Raw genomic sequence first — 6,184 nt, forward strand, 5'->3', positions numbered from 1 at the left:
AATGAAAGTAAGATTATACTCTTCAATTCAGCTTGAACTTCTTAAAAGGGCGGTGGTCGCCGTGCCACGTATGCGTGACATATGGGACTCATACAAACAAAGATGGCGACTTCGACTGTTGCTCAAACCAACGAGTACAAATTGAGACGTTACTATGCTTTAACTATGTAATTTCTCTGGTGATTGGAAGGTGTCAAAAGAGTTGGTGGCGGTAATTAGTGCATGTAGCGCCCAGGTCAAAACTTGTATTCGCGATTTCCATCAGACGAGCCTGAGTGCATTGAACTGTGGGAAAATCAATGTTTATCAATACAAATGTCACACATGTGTGGCACGACGACCAGCACCCTTTAAGGGTACCTTGAGGTACAGTCCCTCCACAAGGGAGGGGCTGTTCTTGAAGTGAAATAACCAAATGCACACAGGTCAATCGGGTCATGAGACCACCTGTTGCATGTCAATTGAATGAGATCAACAGTCAACAAGCCATGCATGGCACAGTCCCCGTTAGTTATGAAATGTAAGATATATAGTTTTATTTATAGTAATATAGCTGGAATATAACCATGTCAGGAATATGATTTTTTAACATTAAAATGATTGATATTTGTATCTGATCATCAAACAAGTACTTGTCCATATTGAGAAATATTGCTCTGGAACAGCATTCAAAATCAGCCATTTTGAATACATGTATATATATAACATGATGTATAACGAATATATAAAATTTGAATATATAATCAGTCAAAGCATTTAAGAGATATGGCTCTAGAAGCCCAATCATTAAAACAAAATGGCCGCCAGTCAGCCATTTTGAATCCAATCTGAGAAATACTTGATTTTTAGGATTTTTTAGCACAAAAATGGCCGCCATTCGGCCATCTTGAATCAGATAGTAAAACAAAATGATGTGCATCAAGGTCCTATAATGTCCAACGCATATACAAGGTTTGAACAAAATCCATCTGTAAACAGCTGAAAAAATGTTTGATTTTGATGATTTTTAGCACAAAAATGGCCGCCATTCGGCCATGTTGAATTAGATTGTGAAACAAATTGACGTGCATATGTATAATATCATGTATTATGTATGTGTGAAGTTTGATTGTGATTGGTCCAGACATTTCTAAGATACAGGTCCGGACGCACGCACAGACGCACGCACGGACACACGAACGAACGCACGAACACACGAACACACGGGAACTAATAATGTGCTAAGGTTGGATCACATGTCAGAATAGCAGTGATGTCATAGTTTAAAAGAGATTGTCACAGCTGTAATATGTTCTATGTCATAGTTCAACAAGAGGATGTCAAAAGACAACCATGTCAGATGTCATAGTTCTCTCATGTCAGATTGAAACAACAAACAAGCTCCTCTCTGATTGGTTTGACAGGTGTTAAGATTGTTTAGCCAATAAGATACAATCTTGCAAGTAGGTTTGCATGAACTTGCATATTACTGTCATAGTTTGACTGATGAATAATTGAATTCATAAACTTCCATTATATTATTTGCTTCCTTCACAATGAAGGAATTACGGCATGACAGGGTAATTTAAAACTTGTATTTTATTTTATTATTGTTTGAGTAAAGTAATGTTCTCAAAAAATTAAGAATTGATTCAAAGAATTTTAGTAAATTTCAATCAATATGAAACTAGTCCATTCAAACCACCCTGACGATATACTACTCACTTCTTAAAACTTAATCCCCCACAGGTTTTGGGTACATTTATCTGTTAATCCCCACCATAGGTGTGGAAAAAGTTGCATTAGAATGGGCATGAACAAATAATCCTTGATAGCATTGTTCAGAGACAATCGGTAGTCAAATATACCAAAATTAGCATATCAATAGGTAACTTACAAGGGGCACTATTTTAGGAAAGGAGTTAACATTTTTGGGCCGAGTAGGATACCGTCAACGAATACTTAATGCTATTACAAGTCTATAACACAGTCCCTGTCAAATATTTAGCCAGTCTTTGTACTATGTTAATTTGAACCTGAGAGACCAAGCATGCATTGTGTGCCAGAAAAGATGTGTGGAAGGGTCGAAAAAAACAAAAGGAAAATGACAGAGAGCCAATACCAGTTGATGGCGCACATCAATACTTGGCTGTTGTACTGTTTGTGAAAATTGTTTTCATACATGTATATATCAAATAAAAGATAAACAAAGTTATGGATTTATATTGCGATAAATGACAAAAGATGACTGGTATTTAATCGATTGAAGCCAAAATATGCCATTAATTTATGTACCAGTAAATGAGTGTATGCTGCTTATACATGCTTTGTACCGTAAAATCTGTATTAGAAGCTGCAGCCCTAATAGAAGTTCTTTTTAAACAATTGAGAACCAAGATTTCATCATTTCTCATATATGTAGATGCTCTATAATAGAAGCCGCATCCTATCTGTTTCATTGTACCATTTTAATAGAAGTCGTAGCTTCTAATACAGATTTTATAGTAGTTAAATGGATTTCCCTAACACAGAAAATATCATATATAGATATCATTGTTACATGCGTGTATGGACTGCTTGGGCAATATCAATATGTTTATATCAGGGAGCGATTCTGTTAAAAATTCATATCAGTAGCTAGCCTATTAAGCTAGGCAACTCTGTAATCTTTATCTGACAGGAATTTATACCATTCCAGGCATACATTTGAGAACTGAGCATTTTTTTAAATGAAAGATAATCTGTTAACAGCTCACAGTTAATGAATTAGACAGCAATTCATTTTTTCTCTGTCATTATTTACATATTTATCTCATTGCCCTCCAACATCTTATGCATCAATTATGGAAACCACATTTAAATCCTGCATGACCAACAACCAATCAGAACCTCTGATACATAGCGCAAACACAGAGTATCCTTTATTGTAAGGTACTTTCTAATTGCTTTAAAGTGGAGTCATAGAAAATAGTTGTTTAATGTATTCAGGGTAACCATCAGTTACAACATAGGCACAACACAAACAGATGGTTACATATTCAAAAGCACATCATACATCTCTGATGAATCAAAAAAGATTTTTAACTTACAAAAATAGTAAATTTTTACTATATAATATTCAGTACACATTAAATTGATATCAATTTGCGTTGTCCATTCATTCATTAATATTCATGGACTAATTATTATTCATATTAATATCAAAGTTGGCTTGACACAGATTTTTTTTAATTTTCAGTGGTCTACCTGAAAAATATTAAAAATTAAAAAAATCAATTAAAAGATTTTATAACTTTGAAATATGTAAAATCAATAACCAATTTTTCTTTATTACACTTGGTGTCTGAGGAAGATCTCATTTCAAGCCCCAAAAGACAATTTTGTGGTTGTTGTTGATCGGCCACATTCCAGCATGAGACAGTAATTCAATGAAACAACTTGAAATTTAAAACTCTTGAACCACTCGTTCAATATTTCAATGTTTTTTTCAATTCTCAGTGGTCTACCTGAAAAATATTAAAAATAAAAAAAATATAAAAAATCAATTAAAAGATTTTATTACTTTGAAATATGTAAAATCAATAACAAAAATTTTTTTCATTACACTTGGTGTCTGAGGAAGATCTCATTTCAAGCCACAAAAGACAATTTTGTGGTTGTGTTTGATCGGCCACATTCCAGCATGAGACAGTAATTCAATGGAACAACTTGAAAGTGAAAACTCTTGAACCACTTGTTCAACATTAACTTCATTTATTGCTTTATTATTATTTATTACACACTTCAGATGTATTTACAAAAGTATACTTCTGGTGAGTACAGAGACTTGTAGAATGCCATAATGGCACAAATGTTGCATAAATAAAGTAATCTAACACACACAGTTGAGTGCAGACTACACCAGAGCAAAAACTAACGTTAAACTTCAAAGGGCAGTGATGCAATATTACTGCTATGGGACATTACAAGCACACGGCGTACTAAACCAAACATGAGCCAGAAAGGAAAGAAACAATGTTTTTGATTGATTCCTATACAAACTAGAGTGGAATAATTATGTATAAATTCTATAAACACATAACTCAGAAATTAGTCATTAAATTGGAACAAATCGTATACATCAATAAAGTCTGTGAATATTCAGAAATTATCAACACCAAAACACACAAGAATTTTTCATGTAACTTTTATATAATTCTCCTCATAAACAGTTGTTTGGGGTCACCATGGTGACAATAAATACACCGTTTCATATTGAACATAAGAAAAAATGGGAGGCAGGGCCAAAAGAAAAAAAAAATTGGCTGATGATAAATAATACCAATATTGACCATAATTAAACAAATTTAATTTTTTGGGTAATAAACATGAAATGGAAAATTTTTGGCCATTTTTGGCCATCATTTTGTATAACCCTACCTTAAATTTTGTTGGTGTATTTTCACATTGTACCGGTAGATGAAATCTTCACACATACCCGGTACTCAATGTATTATCATAACCGATAATTGATTTTATATTTGAACAAGTGCGCCCTCTATACTTGCTCTGTAAATATTTTTAGGAAAATGTACAGTAAATATGGGCATTCTACATAAATTTATAATATCATAGTAAATAATCTTATTCTATAACCTGGTTATGTTATTATAAGTTGCCTCCTGCCTTCATATCCATAGAGGCTGTCTGAAATCAGGTGTTTTAGTATTAAAAAACAAATTTTTTTTTATGGGAAAGAGAAATTGATAAAGTAATCTACCCTGATTACAGATTTGAATTTGATGTCAAATTACTAATATTTACATTCTTGGTTAATGAGTTTGATACTGAGTGATTGAACAATTGACCATTATTTGGATAATAAAATTGTTTCAAATGACCACTAGAGGGCGCTGATCTTATACCGACTTGATGGTAACTGTTTTATAATAATAGTGAGCTGCAAATTTACAACTGACCCATGTCCTGTCATTGTAAACTTACAACCTGGAGTACTAATAATAAATACCAAGCTACTAAGCAACACAGGGATTAAATATTTCACTTGGTCCCAACACAGAGTGGTACCTCTCCATTGTGATAAACACCATACTTATAATGGAGATCATTAAATTTAATGCAGAACAAATATAAAATTTACAGAACACATATTTAATTGATCCAACACGGCCTAGAAATAGTACAGCTCTATATGGACACATATATCTATGGCTATCATTAACTTTTTTTGAAAACAGAATATGCGGAATATTTGGCAAATTTATACCTACAAATTATTTAAATGATATATATATATATATATATATATATATATATATATATATATATATATATATATATATGTGATATTTTAATTAGATTCTATTTTATAAAAAAGCTCATAATTTTTAGCATTTTACTATTCAGTCAAATAGTAATCTTTATATGGTCTTAGTGACAGTTTAAAGATCTGAGATTGTGTGGGTTGGTGTGTGAGTCAGACAACCGAGGGCGACGACAAAAATCCTATCCAGTTTGTCAAGCTGCTATCAAATATTTTATAGGCACAATTGAAAATAAATGTAATTGCTTTTAGCTACTGGTATTTTGTATAATATACTGACTTTATTATCATTTCTGCAAATGTTGACACTACCGATTTATGATATTTAAGTGCCCATAACACAAGATGCGCAAGTTATATTTGTACTTTTTTAGCGCTGGAACCCAATTTATAAAGAAGATCTTGTGAAGTGGTTTTATTTCTGATCCTAATATATTTCTGTGTAATCATAAACTCCTACCTTAATTAGTTACCATGTTTTTTCATTAGAAGCGCATCTCTAATTATAATGCGCATGAATCAAATATTATGAGGTTATTACGAGGATACCTCAAAGTATGCACGAAGACAGTACAGCGGGAGTATCGACCGACACACAGCAGAGGTCGATGCGACCGCGTACTGTCTGAGTGCATACTTTGAGGTATTCTCCTAATAACCTTATTATTATACATCTTTTCCTTCCAAGGATACATCATGGGAATGTTGAAATCCAAAATGTTTAGAACAGAATCAGTGAACGTCTTTGTGTGGAGTCCGGTCAAACTCTGGTGGCAGCCATGTTTGTTTTTATTATTAGAGGACGCTTGCGCACGTAATAATTCCATATTTGGTATTCGCATTTCCTAATATGGTAGGATGAAAATACCCTATAAAATGTCG

The sequence above is a fragment of the Saccoglossus kowalevskii genome, chromosome 8, assembly GCF_978046115.1.
Source record: "Saccoglossus kowalevskii chromosome 8, keSacKowa6.1, whole genome shotgun sequence".
Taxonomy (NCBI): domain Eukaryota; kingdom Metazoa; phylum Hemichordata; class Enteropneusta; family Harrimaniidae; genus Saccoglossus; species Saccoglossus kowalevskii.